This window comes from Macaca fascicularis, chromosome 11, assembly GCF_037993035.2.
Source record: "Macaca fascicularis isolate 582-1 chromosome 11, T2T-MFA8v1.1".
Classification (NCBI taxonomy): Eukaryota; Metazoa; Chordata; class Mammalia; order Primates; family Cercopithecidae; genus Macaca; species Macaca fascicularis.
Window position 1 is genome coordinate 138546737 of NC_088385.1, and position 20097 is coordinate 138566833.

Consider the following 20097-nt stretch of genomic DNA (forward strand, 5'->3'; position numbering starts at 1 on the left):
TCCTGGCCCCACCCCCATCTCCACACCTATGGCTTGGCCACCCATCCTGTCCCTACCCCCTATTTCTAGCCATTTCCTTCTCTGATCCCTCACCTCCACCCTGGCCCTTATGATTTAAACACGCCTCTCCACCCTGACCTTGTGCCTGTGGTTTGACCCTGCCTCTCCATCTTGGCCTCATCCCTTTCTCCACACCCATGGCTTGGTGACGCCTGTCCATCCTGTCCCCACCCCCTGTCTAGCCATTTCCTTCTCTGATCCCTGGCCTCTACACTGGCCCTGCCCTATGGTTTGACCACACTCTCCACCCTGACCTCACCCCTGTGGTTTGACCCCAACCATCCATCCTGGCCCCACCCCCTATGACTTGACCACACCCTGACCCGCTGTGTGCTCAATGTCACAGATGCTTTCAGCCTGCAGCCCCCCTTTGCCCACAGCCCCAGCTCCTCACGAGAGGAACACTGGCTTCCTCAGCTCAGCATGGTGTCCCCTGCGCAGCTGACACAGAGCTGTGCTGTCTCCAGTGTGGATAAGCCTGCAGGCGGCCCCAGCTCAGGCTCCTAAGCGCTTTCTGGAGCCCGGAAGCAGAGCCCTCCTTCTATTCTGTTCTATTAGGACAGGCGCTCCCTGTGGGGCCAGTGCACCCTCCTGCAGGAAACCCTCCAGGGTGGGATGGAGATGCTGAGACCCTCTGGCCACACCCAGACTCCTCTCCAGGCCACTATCCCTCCGCATTTAATGAGCGCCTACTGTGTGCGAGGCAGGGCTGGGCAGTCTCTGAGCACAGGGTCCTGTGTCTGGGACGGAGCTGAACTGGACGCCACGCAGTCCTGCAGTGCTGAGTGGGTGGAGGAGGGGCCGAGGCCTGGGGATGTGGGTGGGGACACCCCGCTGGGGAGGGGCTGGGCAGAGAGGGGCAGGGTGAGCAGGTCCGGCCAGGACACGGAGGGAGCCTCGCTGGCAGAGGGCACAGGGGTCAGGGCCCGTGGGGAGGCTGCGGTGTCCTGGGATTAATGAGGTCCAGCAGGGCTGGGAGAAGGTTGGGGGAGATGGACCCCAGGCTCAAGGGTCAGTCCCCTGAGGACTGAACTCTGCCCGCTCTTTCTCTTGCCCAATTCTTTCCTAAGAGTCCTGGGGAGTCACATCCTACAAACCACAGAATCTCATGAAACGGGTTTTTCTATTCACCTGTATAATGGGGGTCACCTTCCAGCCTGACTGTGGTGCAGCTCATGGAACAGACAGCAGACCCCTCCTCTTAACCCCAGCACCCCTTCTCCGGACTCCAAGGCTTCAGACAAAGCTTGGCTCTCTCAGCCATCTCTGAGCTAAAGAATCCCAGAAACCCACCGGTGACTGGTAAGCCCCGGCCTCCCGAGGTCCCGCCTTTGAGGGCTGAGCCAGTGCATCCCTTCCCTGCATGGATTCGTGATTGTACCTGCAGGCCCTGTCTCTCTGCAATGCATGAAACCAGCTGTAACCAGCCCTGGGGCACTCTCAGGAACTCCCCAGCCTGTGTTCGCTGGGCTGTGGGCACGCACACTGGCTCAGAATAAACCTCTTTCGATAGTTTGGTAGAATTTGGTTTTTCTGTCATTAGCTTTCAGGGCGCTGTCTGTCTCAGTGCTGAGTGTGAATGAGTGTGTGTATGACCTTGCATGCGTGTGAGAGGGAATGTGTGAGCACGTGTGAGTGTGAGCGTGTATGTATGTGAGCGTGTGAGTGTTCATGAGTGTGCATGGATGAGACTGTGTGTGTTGTGTGTATATGAGTGGTGTGTGTGTGAGAGAGAGAGAGAGTGTGTGTCTCCTGCTGACTCGGACACACCATCCCTGCTCTGCCCTGTAAAGTGGGCCTGAGGCTCCCGGGCCATTCTCCCAGGTCCCTGCCCCTGCCCTGGGCCAGGCCACCATCCCAGCTCACTGGGCCAACGGCAAGGGCCCTGCCTCTGCAGGTGCCAGACATGATCCCACCACGTGGCAGGGCTGAATTCAACCATGGCTCTTGGAAAGGAACAGAGAGGCCTGCACAGGACTCATTAGGGACTGAGATGCGGCGGAGATCCTGCCACGCTGGAGGGAGGGAGGGAGGGCGCTGCCAGAATTCTCATTTCACACCTTTGCGTTCATCCTGAGATAGGAACGGAGCCCCTGTTTATGGGGCAGAACCACACACCATATGTGGACTCTGTCCTAATGCTGGCACAGAGGGAAAACTGCTTAGTCAAAATTGCCCTTACAAATCACCCCCAAAACACAATGCTCAACGGTTCTCCAAAATATATACAGAACAGATGTAAACATATTCAGGAAGCAGAATACAGACTAAAATGAACAGCAGATAATAAATGGTGTATGTGTTAAATCTAACTTGGCATTCGATTTGATTTATTTCTCTCATTTTGTCTTGCAAAATGCATATCTTGGAATTCCTATAACTCAGGTGTGTACATGTTGAGAATCCAAAGTTGCAAAATCATGGAATGGCCAATCAGAGCCCAGGCTCCCTGAAGAGCACTGGGCAGCCTCTGCCTCGCAGGTGCGGAGTCTCACGTCAGCAGAACCAGAAAATCAATGACCACACGCCTCGCAGCTCCACAGTGAGGGCCGCTGAGAGCTGAGGGGCCTCCTGGGCCAGGCCCTGCTCTGAGCACCTTCCACGCAGGACTCAGTCAGCCCAGCAGCCCCGTGAGGTGAGCTGGCTGCTGTCTTCATGTTATAGAGGAAGAAACAGAGACATTAAGGAACCTGTCTCAGGTTCTCTTAAAATTACAATTGAGGAAATTACGACAGTGAAAGAAATCAGACCTAACCGACTCCATCTTGCTTGTAATCTTTAAGCTGTCCTCGTTCATTCCTGGGCATAGGCCAAACTAACACGGGGAAGGAATTCAGTTCATGGTTTGACTGAAACAAAATCGATCAAGGCCCTTTCCCGAAAAGGCCCCCTTCTTGCCTGGGGACGGGTCTGCCTTTGCAGGACTAACAAATTAGCTACAAGATTAGAAATTATGGTTTAGGGGTCAGGCAGCCTCCGGCTCCAAGAGTCCGAACCTCCCCAAATTGCTCCTGAGAATAACACCATTGTTGTAAAACCTGAAATCAGTGCTTGAGATATTCTGCAGACCCTGCACTGGATGATCAGCTGCCACCATCCAGACCGGTAATCTGGCCCAATCAGTTCTGCCATCGCACCCAGGACCAGCAGACAGCAAGAAAATCTCACTTCAACCCCCTATGATTCCATCTCCAACCTGACCAATCAGCACGCCCCACTTCCCAAGCCTCGACCCACCAAACTATCTTTAAAAACTCTGCTCCCCAAATGCTCAGGGACACTGATTTGAGTAATAAAACAACTCTGGTCTCCTGCACAGCGGGCTCTGTGTGAATTACGCTTTCTCCATTGCAATTCCCCTGTCTTGATAAATCAGCTCTGTCTAGGCAGCAGGCAAGGTGAACCCCTTGGGTGGTTACACAGGGAACACAGGAGTGACAGGGGAGTGGGGTGGGGCCTGTGAGGTCTGGATTCCTGCTCTGAACTGGCCACACTTGTGTTCAGTCCCCCACGAGGTCACCTGTACACGATTCCTCTTGGTAGCCTCAGTGACACACAACTTGTGAGTGAATGAATGACTGAAAGAACCAACCAACACGTGTGGGTCACTGTCCTCAAGTGATGATGCTCTTTCAGCCAAGCTCACCCCACCCGATCCGGGTTGTCAGGAGAACATTCTCTGCTCAAAGAATTCTCTCCACTCTGCCAAAGACTCCCTGGGCCCGCAGAAGCCACGCCCAGGAGCCCCCTTAATGTTCGACATGGCTGAGTTTCCCCCGGTCACCAACGCCAGGCCTGCGTGGCCGGGTTCCCTGGGAGCCTGTGGTGCTCTCTGGGGTCACGGAGCAGGGGCACCTGTGCGGCTCTGCCAGGCCTGGCTGCCCCCTGCTTGTGAGGGGCTCACTTCAGGGGCACTGAGCCTGTTCACTGGTCCCGTGGCCCTGTCTGGAGGTGCGATGCAGAGCCAGGTCCTGAAAAGAGATGGGCCCCCTGGGGGACTCTGGACTCTATTTGTGCCTTCCTGCCAGGAAAGACCCCAGGACCCGTCAGGTGGCCGACGTCTGCGTCTTCTCTGATTATTTTATCCACGGTCACCTCAAGTCCGCGCTCCTCATCGAAGACACATGGGTGGGGCTCGCTGTGGGGCGGGCTGTGCCGCTGTCCTTCCCAGGCCCTGGAATTGTGCTGGTGCCGACAGGAGGAAGCCCAGAGCCTCACGGGGTCAGTAGAACCGTCGTCCTGGAAGCTCATGCTGAATGCAGTGCAGTTGGGGACTGGCTGCGATTATCAGAACCACCCAACATCATGCGGCAAACACGCTCACAGGGTCAGGACACAAGGGGCTGGGTCCACAACACAGTGTTCCGGTGACAGCTCCAGCCCCGCTCTGGCCACGTGTCTCGTAGGTGTGAAACTGTGGGGAACGTTCCCCCACACGTCTGCCCTTCCCTTCCCCTGCTTAACCCCTGGGGTGACTCCACCTGTGGGGGATGCTGCAGCTGGGGGTCTCTGTCCCCATCCCTCCCAGGCCCAGGCCTATGCTGAGGTCCCAGTGTCCCGGCCAGCAAGTGGCAAGTCCTGGGACCACCCTAAGCCATGGGAGCCCTCTGGTATCAGCCAGTGAGGAAGGGCCCTGACCAGGTGGCCTCAGGGTCAGTGTGGGACAGGAACTGGGAGCTGCTGTCAGAGGAAACATCTGAGGTGACCCCAAAGTCCACAGAAAACCAGAGAGGCCAGGGCAGGCTCAGTCCAGCCTCACATGGGCAGAGACCCCAACCTACCTCTCAACCCCTCTCCACACCTGCCCCCATATTCTGACACCTGCACCCGGGACGCCCTTCTGCGTGAGAATGGCTCCTGAAACTCGGCCTGTGCTGACGACTCAGGGACGCTGGGCTCTGAGCGGTTCTAGCCAGTCCCCTCCACCAGGGGCCCCAAGTCCCTCAGGCTGGGCTGAAGGGGAGCCCATGGCCGGTGAGGCAGGAGAAGCAGCTCTACCCTCAGGAGGAGACTCGCTCCCAAGCAGCCCTGGGCCCATCTTAGGCCATGGTGGGACCGAGGCTGGCAGTACCAGGACCCGAGAGCGCTGGGGCAGCCCGGGAAGCCAGGCCTTGGCAGATGGAGAGGCTGCTGCCCCGGGCTCTGCTCAGAGGCTCCTCAGCCTCCCCAGCTCTGTGCGGTGGGCTGACCCTCGGGGTCCAGGCTGTAAGTCCACTGGCCTCTGCCAGGGTTTGGCCAACAGAGGGCAGAGTCAGGAACTGGAGGAAAGAAGGAGGGGTGCCGGGTGGGCCCCATACCCTGAGATTTCTCACTGCGTCCTCCACAGCCCAGTGTCCCCGGGACAGCCCTCTGCGCCCCCACCTCCCGCTGACGTGGGCAGGGCCCTGCATACCCCCTCCCTGCCCCCCAGGGCCGTGGCTGTGGCTGTGGCTGCTGTCTGGGTGGCCCTGGGCCCTGCACCTAAACCTGCAGTGAACTCCCCCTGTGCTCTCCTGCCTCCCATCAAGTCACCTTCAGCCTCCCGAGGAGATCAGAGCAGTGGTGCCAAGGGGCCTGGGTGGGGTGGGGCTCCCTGTGGGCACCGGCTATTCCAAACCATGGCCCTGGGGCAGCCTCAAAGGACAGGGGAGGATGCAGGGCCACAGGGTGGAGCTTGTCCAGGGCAGGCAGATGAGAGGCCTCTCCCCACTGGTTCTGCCTCGTTCCTCCACCTGGGACGGGCACAGCCTCCTTCCCACCCCAACCCAGGCCACCCCTCACTGGAGCCACTCAGGGTCCCCTTCCTCCCGCCTTAATGCTGTTCAACTGCCCTGAAGTATTTGTCCTGGGCTGTGGACGCCAAGGGCAGGGTCCGACCGGGTGAAATGCAGTTTCCTCCCAGGTCTGGGCATCCCCTGGTCTCTCATTCGAATTCCATTTCATTTCAGAATTCTGGTTTTCAACACACATCAGTCCTCGCCTCGGGGCAGCAGCTCCTCCCAGCACCCAGGTCAGCTGGCCTGGAGGGGGCTCCCGCTGGCAGGGCCCAGCTCTCCCTGCAAAGCCATTTAGGAGGAAGGGGAAACTCCCCCAGAGCCCTGTGGGGAGTGAGGCGTTAACTCTAGCATGGTCCCTGGTCCTGGGGCCACAAGAGCTCAGGAAGGATTTTCCTGCCTCTCAGGGCCTGCTCCTAATCTGACTTGTGAGCTGGAGGCCTCAGAACTTGGAAAAAAAGAAACACGTCGTTCATGTAACAGAAATCAGATATGTCTTTCTGAGACAGCTCAGAGCCCAAGTGAAGGTGAAAAGTGAACGTCGGCTTTCTCTTCTTGCTAAAATTTCAAGTTCAGATTTTATGTTCTCAAATAATTTGTCGTGTAGATCAGGTATCTTAGGTCAAAGACATGTCATGAACGTTCAGACACAGATGACAAATGACTATGAGAGGAACGGCATGTTGTTTCCTTAACAAATCCCAAGCAGCCCTGACACAGGAACCTCTGGGAGCTGGGCTAGGTCATAAGAGCAACCAATTAATTAGGCGGTCAGCATCCCTTAGCAGAAGGAAGGAGGTTCCCTGTGCGCGCTGGAAAAATAAATCCAAGGGAGCAAGCAGAGTGGGATGAAGGACCGCCTGGAGATGGTCACAGACTAACCCGCCTACGGTACCAACTCAACCCCACCCCAGGAATAAATCAGAGCTGCAGTTGAACAGATCAACAAAAGCAAACACACAGAGCCTCCTGTGCTGCCGCAGTTCTCACAGCAACTTTCTCCGGGTGTAGACCGCTGTGTGTGGCTGCCTGGGGAATCCGGGGTCATGACTTGAGACAGAGGGCAGGACACTCCGAACAGTTCTGGTGTCTAAATGGTGTTGGCTGCCCCTCCTGTGCCGTGCTGGGCCCCAGTGAGGGGAAGACGGAGAGGGAGGACCGTCCAGAGTCCCACCGTGCGGCGCTGGGACTATAGGAAGAGGAGGGTCTGAGCAAGTCCCCACCATCCAACCTCTGCTCCCCACATGGGGCTGGAGCACCTGCCTGGGGCCCCATCCTGTTCCCACCCACCTCCTGTCAGAACCCACAGGCTGGGGTGCTCAGAAAGCCAGAGCATCCGGGAGGGATGGAAACCTCTCAGGACAGATGTCCAGGAAAACGTCACTTCTCTTAACGGCTCTCCTTTCTGGGGCTTCCTCGATTAGGATAACGAGGCTCCGCAAGCTTCCCTGCCTGCCAAGCACAGCGGTTGAAATTTTATATTAGAAACATTCATTTCCTCCCATAGTAGAATTATTTTTAAATTTTACTTTGAAGTGTGGTCTCTGCTTGAAATACAAGCCTAATTAGATCACTGTGTAATGTATTCAAACCGTAAGAATGAAAAGTGATTTGAAACCTCTCTCTTGTTCCCACACCCTTTATAATTCAGCAGTAAACAGCATATTTATGGGAGTGGGTGAACAGTTACCGGGTGCCCCACCGGTGCCAGACATGTATCAGGGACCCTGGGGCTCTGCGAGGAGCCAAGAAACCCAGGACATTCAGAAGCTCCTGCTTCAGGGGTGAGCACAGCTGGGCAGGCGGGGACGGGATCCAACACGAGAGAGGAGCTGGGGTCTTGCTGAGCACAGGGATGTCAGGGGAGAGCAGCTGGGGGCTCATCAGAGCAGACAGAAACCTGGGGAGGGGTGTCCAGTCGTGGGTGCTGCGGGCACCAGGGTGTTACCAAAGGCTTCGGTGGAAGTAGCGTTTCCTAAACATCGGCCCACCTGTGTGGCGGGAGGGGTGCAGCGGCCACAGCCTCAGAACCTGGCTCTCCACGGCCCCCGCATTTCTCTCTGAATTTTCCCAGGCTGCTAAGACTGAAGTTGGGGTGGGAGGGACAGAGAAGGGTACCAACTAGGACTCCATTTGTCAGGGACAGAACCCATTTCAAACTGGCTTAAGAATGAAAGGGATGTATTGATTCATGCAACTCAGAGGGGCAAGGGTAGCTACCTTCAGGTGTGGCTGGATTCAGGGGCTCAGGTGATGCAGCCGGGACCTCCCCCAGCCCTCAGCTCTGCCTCCCTCCATGATGGTTCCACGGTCGGTCAGGCTCCCCTTGGCATCTTCATCTGCATCCGATAGAGGTGGGCTCCTCCAAGGCAAAGCAAAGGCTGTTACCAGAGTTGGGGAGGAAGCTGGTGCAGAAACCAGTGCCCCTGGTGGACAGAAGGGTGGAGATTTCCCTGAGATGCAAAAGGCAGACTGAAGGGCACAGGCTGCCGTGACCCAGATTGGTAAAGCCATCGCCGTCTGGTCTGCCTGGCCTGTGGGGACCCTCCTGGGCCTCAGTGCCCCCTCTGCAGCAGAGCCCACCCACCAGGGCCCACTGATCCCCATTCCCAGGGGCACAGGGCTCCTCTGCTGGAAGAGGGTTCTGGGCCAGTTTGTCTCTGGGGCACTGGGGAGGGCAGGGGCTGCTCCACCCACCCCGCTTCCCCGCAGAGATGCCCTGGAGCTCAGCTCAGGTGAGTTTCCGCCTCACGAATGAGGGGTCAGGTTCTCCATGGAGACGGCGCTGGGGATGCTGTGCAGCCGCTAAAACAGAGGCCCAGGAGGGTTATTTTATTGTCGTGAAGAACCGTTTACAAAACACCATGCCGTGAGAAAGTCGGGCTTAAGAATAACCTAGACATGGTGGTTACAATTTTTGTTAACAAAGAAACACATATCACTTGTCTGTATTTGTGCAACTCGGGAAAGCGTTGGCCATGGCTGGGGACATTTTTCTTTTTACTTCTCTACATTCTCTAAATTTCCTGAAATGATGAGTTGTGTTTAGAATAGGAAAATGTCGGGAAAGTTAATTTTAAAAGGAGAAACTGTAGGGCGGACAATTTCCCTTGGTGGGAGCAGGGCTTCTTCTAAGATGCCGCACCCTGGCTGGGGGCCCTGACCCAGCAGGAGGCCCGAACTTGGGGACTGGGACTGGGGAGGCCTCCCTGGACGAGGCGTCTCCAGACAGGAACAGAACTGAGTGAGGTTCATGAAAGAGTAGTCAGGCGTCTGGAATACCCAGAAAATTAGGCACCGGAAGACACCAGGGAGCAGGAGGGAGGCAGGAGAGCCCAGGAGAGGAGCCTGCACCAGCCCAGCACTGCTCACCCCACATGCTGCCCTTGCCTCCCAGTCCAAGGAAGAGATGAGACTTTCATGCTGGCCTCCCAGGTGCAGAAGCCTCAGGTGGGGGCTGCTTCCTGCCCCCACTGAGTGCAAACGCTGGGCCTGCACTGCCCATGCCTGCACCCCCAATGTGTCCAGTTGCTCCCCAGTTCTTTTAGTTTCTACACTTTAAAAACAGGGATATCATTCACATACCACATAATTGCACCAACTGCCCAAGTTAGTAGTTTCTAGTACATTCCTAAGGTTATGCAACAGTCATATTTTCATCACCCCACCCCCCAAAAATTGCATGTATTCCTCTCTCCATTCCCCAGCCCCTGGCAACCACCAGCTGTTTTCTGTGTCTATGGCTTGGCAATTTCTGGGCACCTTATAGGAATGGAATCGTACGGGTGTGGCCTCTGTGTCTGGCTTCTTTCACTTAGCAAAATGTTCTCATGGTCCATCCACTATGTAGCCTGTGTTGGTGCTTCATTCCCTCCTATGGCTAAATAACGTTACATCGTAGAGATGGACCACATTTTCTAATCCGTTCATCTGTCGATGGACATTTGTGTTATTTCCACCCTTTAGCTATTATGAATAATGTTGCCATGACCATTTGTGTATATTTGTGTAAACATATCTTTCATTTCTCTTGAGTGTCTATCTAGGAGTAGAATAGCAGAGTCGTGGGATAATTCTATGAGGATATCCCTAACTTTTTGGGGATAATCCTAACTTTTTGAGGAACTGCCCAAGTATTTTCTCTATTGGCATCACCATTTTACATTCCCACCAAGACTGAATAAAGGATCCAGTTCCTCCATATCCTCACCAATACGTATTTTTTATTATTTTATTTTGCTTTTTTTTTAATTACAGGCATCCCAGTGGGTATGAAGTGGTATCTCATTGCGGTGGTTTTGATTGAATTTCCCTGATGCTTAATGATGTGAATTTTTTCATGTGCTTATTGGCCATTTGTGTATCTTCTTTGGACAAATGTCTATTCAAATACTTTGCCTATTTTAAAATTTATTTTTCATCCTACTATTGAGTTCTAAGAATTCTTCATATATCCTGCATACCAGATACTTCTCAGATATTCTCTGGGTTGCCTTTTCACTTTCTTAATAGCGTTCCTTGATGTATGTATGTTTTAATTTTGACGATGTCCAATTTATGTTTTTTCCCCTTGGTTTTTTTTTTTTTTATATCAAATCTAAAAAACAGTTGCCTAATCCAAGGTCATGAAGATTTGTACTTTTGTGTTTTTTTAAGGGTTTTATATTTTTAGCTATTATTTCTAGGTCTTTAATTCATTTTGAGTTAATTTTTCACACATAATGTGAGAGGAAGATCCAAGTTCATTCTTCTGTGGACTATTCAGTTTGTAGCTTTGCAGTAAGTTTTGAACTTGAGAGTGTGAGTCCTCCAGTTTTGTTCTTTTTTCAAAGTTGTTTTGGCTATTCTAGGTCCCTTGCATGTCCACATGAATTTTATTTTTTTACTCGTATAAATTTATGCAATTTATAAATTTATGGGGTAAACTATAAATTGGGGTACAAGTGCGATTTTGTTGCATGCATAGATTGCATAATGGTCAAGTCAGGGCTTTTACAGAATTAGAATCAGCTTATTCATTTCTACAAAAGAGACAGTTGGGGTTTTCTAGTGATTGCATTAAATCTGTATCAATTTGGGGCATACTGCCATCCTAACAGTATTCAGTCTCCCAATACACGAGCATGGGATGTCTTTCCATTTATTAGTTCTTTAATTTTTCAACAATGTTTCATAGTTTTCAGTATACAAATATTTCATCTTTAGTTAAATTTATTCCTAAGTGTTTTATTCCTTTTGATGCTATTATAGATGGCACTTATTTCTTAATTTCCATTGTAGTTTTTTCATTGATAGTGTTTAGCAGCGCAGCTGAGATTGTGTATTGATCTTGTATTCTGCATCCTTGCTAAACTAATTTATTAGTTCTAATAGTTTTTTTTTTGTGTGTGTGTGTGTGTAAGCGTTTTCTATAGATAAGATCATATCCCCAGCAAATAGAGATAATTTTACTTCTTCCTTTCCAACTCAGATGCCTTTTATCTCATGTCCTTACCTAAGTGCCGTAGCTGGAACTTCTAGTACAATATTGAATGAAAATGGTGAGCATAGACATCCTTACCTTATTCCTCATCTTATGGGAAAATGGTTCCATCTTCCACTCTGAAGCATGATGTCAGCTATAGGCTTTTCATAGATGCCCTTTAGCTGGTTGAGGAAGTTCCCTTCCATTCCTAATTGGTCGAATACTTTTATTATGAAAAAGTGTTGGATTTGTCAAATGCAACTATTTTTTTCCACATCTATTGAGATAATCCCAGAGTTTTAGTTCTTTGCTCTATTAATATACTGTTATATTGATAGATTTTCTTATGTTGAATCAACACGGCATTCCAGGGGAAAAAAATCTTATTTGGGGCCGGGCGCGGTGGCTCAAGCCTGTAATCCCAGCACTTTGGGAGGCCGAGACGGGCGGATCACGAGGTCAGGAGATCGAGACCATCCTGGCTAACACAGTGAAACCCCGTCTCTACTAAAAATACAAAAAAAAAACTAGCCGGGCGTGGTGGCGGGTGCCTGTAGTCCCAGCTACTCGGGAGGCTGAGGCCGGAGAATGGCGTAAACCCGGGAGGCGGAGCTTGCAGTGAGCTGAGATCCGGCCACTGCACTCCAGCCTGGGCGGCAGAGCGAGACTCCATCTCAAAAAAAAAAAAAAAAAATCTTATTTGGTAATAATTTTTAATTTTTATTTTTATATGTTCCTGAGTTTAGAATAGTACCTTGTTGAGGAGTTTTGTGTCTATATTCTTAAGGCCATTGAGCTATAGTTTCCTTTTTTGTAATACTTTTGTCTGGTTTTAGTGTCAGGGTAATAACTGGCCTCAGAGAATGAGTTAGGAAGTATTCCATACTCACATATTTTAGGAGGGTTTTTGAAGGATTGGTGTTTCTTCTTTGAACACTTGGAGAATTTCTCAATGAAACCATCTAGTCCTGTAATTTACTTTGTAGAAATTGTTATTATTATTTATGAACTCAATGTCTTTACTTATTATAGGTCTATTCAAGTTTTCTCTTTCTTCTTGGGTCAGTTTTGGAAACATGCAACTTTCTAGGGGTTGTTCCTTTCATTTAGGTTTTCTAATTTGTTGGTGTACATGGTACATTGTATTTACTTATAATCATTTTTTTTTTTTTTTTTTTGAGATGGAGTCTTGCTCTGTCCACCCAGGCTGGAGTGCAATGGCACAATCTTGGCTCACTGAAACCTCTGCCTCCCAGGTTCAAGCGATTCTTCTGCCTCAGCCTCCTGAGTAGCTGGGATTACAGGCACCCAGCATCATGCCTGGATAAATTTTGTATTTTTGTAGAGATGGGGTTTCACCATGTTGGCCAGGCTGGTCTTGAACTCCTGACTCAGATATCTGCCCACCTTGGCCTCCCAAAGTGCTGGGATTACAGGGGAGGGTCACTGCACCCAGCCATATTTCCTTACAATCTTTTATTCTTCATAAGCTTGGTAGTAGTGCTCTTCTTTCATTTCTAATTTTAATCATTTGAGTCTTCTCTCTTTTCTCATGGGTCAACATAGCTAAAGTTTTGTCGATTTTCTTGATTCTTCCAAATGAGTAGAATTCCACTAATTTCTGCTCTAATCTGTATTCACTTTTTTCTTCTTCCTTTGGACTTAGTGTGCTCTTCTTTTCCCAGTTTCCTAAGGTGGAAAGTTAGGTTAATGACTTGAGATATTTCTTCTTGTCTAATCTAGATGTATGTGGCTATAATAAATTTCCCTGTGACACAGCATCCCATAAATTCTGGTATATTGTGCTTTTGTTTTTATCCATCTCAAAGTATTTTCTAACTTCCCTTATGATTTTTTTCTTGACCCATTTTATTGTTCAGAAATATGTTGTCTAATTTTCACATATAGACCAATTTACCAAGTTTTCTTCCATTACAGATTTCTAATTTCACTCCAGTGTTGTTGGAGAACTTACTTGGTATAATTTCATTCCTTAAAATTTCCTGAGACTTATTTTTTCACTGGAATAGGATGTATTCCTTGTACCATGTGCACATGGAGAGAACGTGTTTCCTGCTGTTGTTGGGTGAAATGTTCTGCCCATGGCCTGCCCCAGATGAGAGCCACTGGGTTATCAGGAACAAAGGGCTCATCCGTAATTAGTCAGTTTGCTGGCTGCTGCAGATACTGGTTCAGTGATGGTGCCAGAGACACTAGGGGAGGAGCAGGCTTCCTGCTGAGAGCTGTGCTGGAGCTGCCCCTTGTCAACAGTTAGAATAACAATGGCTTTCAGCATGCAAACGCTGCAGCTGTGGGCCCAAGCAAAGGCAGGCAAGTCCCTCCCCCACAGTGCCATTCTGATATAACCACCTTCCAACCCTCCTGTGAAGCACCCTGCACACGAATTGGGAGCGGGGCGTCCACACCAGCCATGGGGTGTCCTCTGCACAGCTGTGCCTCTCAGCTCCACTGCCCCCTTCCTGCTTTGGAGTTATTTGCTTTGGAAGAAATTGCATTTTAAAAATAAAACAAAGAGCATTTGCAGTGAGAATGGGCTGCAGTAGGGTGAGCACTGATGGGAACTGAAGTCCACAAGCTGGCAGGTGGGGCCCTCGTCCCCCGGGGACATGGCACAGGGAAGCAGGAGAGGCGCCCAGGCCTTGTGGGCCTGAGGCTTATATGACTGGGAGGGTGTTCCTGGGGCAGACACTACAAACTCACATAGACAGAGTTGCAAGGGACCCTCTCACACTCTGCGGAGCCCCACGTGACACGGCAAGGACAGGAACTGCAAGCAGCTCCACTGCAGGGGCACCTGCCCCACTTGGGGCCATGCAGGGAAGATGCAGCCCGGCCATGCAGCAGCCCCCAGCCACTCCTCCTCACATGCCCACCACAACTATCGCTTAAGGAACAGGTCTCCTGACCACAGTCACCAGGCCACACGCTCCCTCCAATGGCTCCCTTCCTTCCTGGGTCAAAGCCTGACACTCCCTGGCTCCTGCCCCCACCCCTGCCTCAACATCTGTGCCCAGCCCCACTGCTCCATCTGCTCCTTAAACCCCCAAGCGCCTTACCTGGATGTCATCGTGGTGGGGAAGGCTAGCGGGGAGCCTTAGAGGACACGACTTGTAAGCAGAATCCTTAAGTAAGAGTGGAATGTGGCCAGGTGGAAATCCGAAGGGAAGTGTCCGGCAAAGGCAGGCCTGAGTCCCAGGATCCCCGATGGTTAGGAGCTTGGTTGGCTGAAGACGGGTGTGGGCAGCTCCTGGTGAGGCAGGAGAGGTAGGCAGGGCCAGGCAGTCAGGGCCTGTTAGGACGAGAACTCACCCAGCCCGAGGAGACTCTGAGGAAACGTGTGATGCAGACAGACTTAAAACTGTAAGAGGCCCCATGGCTGCTCTGGACAGGGAGGGCTGGCGGGACAAGGACAGGTGGAAGTGCCACGGAGGCTGTTCATGGGGGTTCAGGAGAGTGATGAGGGTGGGCTGGCACTCAGGGGCTCCTCCAAGGGAGGATTATGAGAAATTCCCTTGGGGCCAAAGGGGATAGACATGTGGTTATGGGGAGGGTGGCCCAGAGACTCCCTCCTGAACAGTCACCAAGGTCCAGCTCCCTCGTGCATGGCGGAACCCAGGCCTGTGGGCGGCTGTTCCAGCCCATGGGGTGGGGGCACAGGACAGGGAGGAAGCATTGGGGACCCCTCAGAGCCCCGGTTCAGTGAACCTCAGGAGCCCGTGCAACCCACAGCCTGTTCTGGAAATGGCAGTATCCACTCGGGGGCCCAGTGGAGAGCGGAGGGGGGCCGGGCTTTTCTCTGGGACCCTCTTGTCATCCGCAGCTGAGACCCCAGCCCAGCTCACTCCTGTGTCTTCTCATCCTAATCTCTGATGTGAGTTCAGCAGGACTCACCCGACAGCCGGTGCTCTCAGATCCCTGCCCGTTTCCAGCCAAAAGAGCCTTCAGGACAGCTTGGCAGTGCCAGGAGTTGGGGGGCTCATGGGGACCACAAGGTCTGGAGATGAGAGGGCAGGGGAGTATGTACGTGTGTCTGTGCATGTGTGTCTGTGTATGTGTGTGTGTGCATATGTATGTGTATATATGTGTGTGTGTGTGTGTGTGTGTGTGTGTGTGTCCTTCCTGGAGCTTCTTAGTATAACTGCGAATGCCCCCAAGAGCAACCCACATGCCTGTCCTGGCCTGTGGCCCCGATGCCCTCCCATCCATGCCCTGCCCTTCCTGATCTGTTGTGAATTTGTAGAGCTGGGCTTCCCACACCCCTGGTCAGCTAGCCTCAGCTGGGCTCAGGCAGTGAGAGGCCCTGGTGGGCAACAGGGGGAGGGGAGGAGCCAGGCTATTCCCCATTCTTCTCTGCCTCAAGCACCTCGGGCAGCTACCTGTCTTCCCTGAGGCTCCATGTCTCAGGGGTCCTGGGGCCACCACACACTGCGTGATTACAGTGTGGACTCCATGGCTTATTACAGAGAAAAGTCATGTAGCAAGATCAGCAGGGGAGAAAGACCCAGAGTCGTCTGGACTGGCCAGGTGCAGGCTAGAGCTCCCCCTCGGGGAGGGTGCATCACACCGAACACGCGGCTTGCTCCAGCAGTGAAGTCAGCAGCACATCCAGAGTGTTGCTTCTCAGGCAGGCTGTGTAGGTCTCTGAGTTCGGGGCTTCTACAGAGGACTGGTCACATAGGCACCCTCTACCTGTGCAGCCACTGTGGTGACAGAAGTCGGGCGTGCCCTGATCACACTGCCGAGTCCAGGCAGCTGGTAGGGCAGGGCTTAGTTCCCTGAGTGCACAAATGACCTGGTCAACCAGTCACGCAGGAAACGTCCCAAAAGCCAAGTTCTCGGATGCTGGCTGGGGATCACCCGGATGCTGGCTGGCGATCATGGCTGCACACGGGCCTCTGTGAACACACGTGAGAATCAGGCAGCCGCCGGATGCTGGCTGGGGATCATTGCTGCACACAGGTCTCCGTGAACACGTGTGAGAATCAGGCAGCCTCCGGCCTGCTGTGTACGTCATTCCTGCACACCGAGGCTGCTGTGGGTCCAGCTTCCCCAGAGACCCCAGCCCTGGGCTCTGCCAGCACCACCCACCCCGCTCCATCCCAGGGACAGAGCCGCCACCTTCCTTCCTGGCCTCTGAGTTGCCTCCCAGCTCCTGTCTGACTTCTCAGCTCTCCCGTCCCCTCCGTCCACTCAGTCTCCTGTGTGGTAAATACATGAGTTCTCCAGTGAGGCCCCGACTGCTGCATCCTTGGATTAATTTAAGGATTGAGGACAGAGGCCAAAGAAGCCTGCATAGACCTGGGTATCAGACGCAGAAGTAAAGGAGCATTAGTTACCTTAGTCACCACATTCTCAGTCAGCGAGGTCAGGTGCACGTCCAGACCTGATGGACACTCCTTCACAGGGACCTCTTGTGCGCAAACAGAACTCTGTGGAGAGCAGCTTGGGGGCAAGGACAGGCTTCTCTAAAGCAGGGTGAGGCACCATGGTCACTGAGGATGCACGGTCCTCTCCTTGCCCTGGAAGCAGAGAATGGGAATGTGCAGCCGTAGTGAATGTGCAACCAACCCCAGGCCAACTCAGTCCCCTTAAGTTGCTGAGCAGCGGAGCCCCGACTGCCTCCAGCCAGGTTCTCCACCCACAGCCCCAGTATTTGGGTCTTGGAGCGGTGCTGACGGCCAAGATGGGGAGGCCGTAGCAGGAAGCTAGACGTGGAGCAGGCATTTCCCAGCCTGGCAGAGCCACGGAGAGACCCCCGGTCCCCGCCGCCGCCACCAAGAGCAAAGTCGGAGCAGGACACGGTGGGTGGGGGTGGGGTTCCCAGGGTCCTGACCCTGAGGCAGCAGGACCCCAGGCCCAGCCAGGACCCCGCCTCCCGCCCATGCAGGCTCCTCCTTTCTCCAGACGTCCCTCAGCAAGGAAGAGTGGACCCAGACCAGTGGGAGCTATTTGGTCCAGACTCCCTAGCACCTACGCGGCTGGACCCTAAGGATTCCCACACAGTTCCAGAGGGACCAAACACATGCCCAGGTCCTCCAGAAGGTGACTTGAAGATACGAGTCCTAAATGAATGCAGAGCAGTTTCAATACAGGAGTTCACATGCATGCTCCCAACTGTTTCTAAATGTTAGGGAAAATCCCAACCTTTGTCTCTGAAAAACACCAGAGTGTGTTAGAGTCTTTTATAGTTCGTGATTTTGAAACAGTCAAAGACAAATTGCCAGTTTGCCGTGTGTATTTCAAATCTACTTTCTGTTTATTTAATTTCTTGGCTTCTTTAACCTGAAGCTTCCCACCAGGGCTACAAACCTCTTTTTTACTACCCAACAGTGTGACTACCCAGGCTGCTGAAGGGCACCCCTTGTCATCCATCTAGAAATTACCTTCTCTGCATGTTGCCTGGAAGCGTGGAGGGTTCATCATTGTAAATTATAGTTCAAATTACAAAACAGGGCCCCTATTGATTTCAGGTTCTACGTGTATAATTACGGTGCTTTTGCTAAGGACATAATGAAGAGAGGTGATCGTGTCATTCAAATGTGCTGTTTTTATACCCCGAAGAAGCCGCCTATGTGTAGTCATGACCGTCCTGGGTGTGGTGTCAGAGTGGGCTCTCCCTGGAGGACCCTGAGGCCACCCTACAGGGAACGGGCGGGGGGTTGCCGTGGCGAAATATTTCCTAATCACAGGCTGCCCTGCTTAGTCCTGGGAACGAGACACTTTCAGAGTTAACGCCACGAATACTGTTCTTCCGCTCCGTAATGTTAGGACCAAACAAACCCTTGTTAATCTAATTGTTTGAATTATCCAGTTGAGATTCCGGGCAGTCTTGTTCTGTTTAATGACTGACAATTAGGCTGCAGTGGCGTTCACGCCGACAGGTGCTGGATCGCCCGGCGTGAGGCCTCTCCCGTGGCTTCCCTCCTGCCCCCTCCCCCCCGCGGATACGGCTCTGGGACCCACCTGCCCACGGAGGGAGCGTGGGAACACACCACCCTCTGCACAGGGAGGTCCCAGGACTGACACCGACACGGAATCTCCTCGTCTTCCACGGGTTCCTCGGGTCCCCAAATCCAAACTCAGGCCGGGAAGCCCCTCAACGCACTTTCGCCCTGGCCCGGGCTGCACAAATCCCAGGTGCTGCTGAGCTGGAAACACGCTCTTCCATGAGGTTCATCTTCTTCCACGCCAATGACACCTTCACAGGGGAGGCATTCCGTGATGCGCCCCAGGCTCAGCACCTCCTGAGCAGCTGTGGGTCTGAGCCCTGCACAGAAGCTGGCGGGGGCTCTGGGGGTTTTGTTCACCCACACTGAAGGGCCCCGAGCACCTTCTCACCCACCCACCCACGGGGGTGTCATGAGTCCAGCCACAGGCCTGCCTGGGACTCCCAACAGTTTCAGAAGGAAATGAAATTTGAGGAGGTTCAAAGCAGTGATGGTGGGCGTATTCCCCATTTCCTCCTTTTTTAACACAATGAAAATGTAATTATCCTCCCTTACAAGAACCCCCAGCCACTTGAAGGACTGTCAGCCCAGCTGCGCTGTGACGGTCACATATTCTTGTTTGCCTATGCCTTTTTACTGTTTTCACAGAAGGAAGCCGAGTTTCAGCTAGTTCCATTTCACCATCAAAGGCAGGGCATGAGGACGGGCGGGGAGAGAAATGTGGATGCAAAGGGGCGCCTGCCCCCTGTGTTCTCACAAAGCCACAGTGTGGACCTGCTCCCCTGCCCCCCAGCGCCAGCCTGGCCTGGGTAGGTGACTGCAGTTTGGAGGAGGGGATGGGGACAAGGGAAAGCGGGGTGGGGAGCTGACCCGGGGTGGGGTCCTGACAATTCCCTGATTAACTGGCGTGCAGATAGACAGGGCAGGTCTCCATGGAGAAATATACGTGGCTTATTTAATTAATCCTGAAAAGTAACTCCCCCAAGCCTTGCCCCAAACCGGAGTCCCCCTTCTAATGATGAGAATAGATCATTAAATCAGATTTCACGAAGTCTGCCCAGATTTTTCTTACCGAATTTCATGAAAGTGTTACTTTCAGGACTCTGCCCCGGTGCCCATGGTTCAGGGACATCCTCCGAGCACTGGTTCCTGCTGCAGCACAGAAGGGCCCGGGGATGCCGTCTATGGGATTTCTGCTCCCAGACAGGCTGCCCCATCCACCGGTGCCCTCCTTGTGCCCCCACCCACCCCTGCTTCTCCCCTGCCCTCTCCATTCATCAGCGTGAACTGAGGACTCCACTCTTAATATTTAGCCAAGTCAGGCATTTTAAAATGCCATTCTCCTGGGAGGAGATCATTATTAAAAAGGGAATTAATTTATTCTGAAGCCAAATATAAACCCTCAGTCATCCATGGACTGCTCTTAGATGACTCATCTCCTGGTATCTTTTCCACCAGGACGAGTAAATGAGGCGAACCTAAGTGTGGGTGCACAGAGTGTCACCATATTCTGGAACTCGAGTTGTGTTTGGATCTGTTTTTCTCTGCTTTTCTGATTGACTTTTCCTTGCTCTCAGCTGTGCCAGGCAGAGCTAATGTCCATGCATTTCACAAACACAGGACAATTCAGAAGCTGTTCTTGCTAGGGGATGTGCCCGGAGAGGAAGATGCCAGCCAGGAAACAAAGCCAAGTTTTAAAAGCCTCCTATTTGTTTAACTGCATAAGTAATGAACATTCATTACTCATAAAGGCAGGAAGGGGAAGGGGTCAGAAAATACTGACAGGCAAAGAAAGTAAACCCTATAAATTTGTATTATCAGACAAATCACTGTGAACAATTAGGATTGAATT

General features: G+C 52.4%; 1 long non-coding RNA gene across 4 annotated transcripts; it reads right to left on the reverse strand.

The window, feature by feature from the left end:
* Positions 1–43: 43 nt before the first annotated feature.
* Positions 44–19429, reverse strand: LOC123567616 (uncharacterized). 4 transcript variants are annotated; one of them, XR_010579669.1, is made up of 6 exons: positions 18262–19429; positions 16635–16817; positions 15190–16193; positions 14355–14545; positions 8034–12966; positions 44–7002 (listed from the first exon to the last, which is right to left on the reverse strand). It is a non-coding gene; the product is annotated as an uncharacterized lncRNA (long non-coding RNA). The 4 variants fall into 4 exon arrangements; XR_010579671.1 differs by lacking the exon at positions 15190–16193; XR_010579670.1 differs by having other exon boundaries at positions 8034–8175; positions 14355–16193.
* Between the last annotated feature and the right edge of the window lie 668 nt (positions 19430–20097).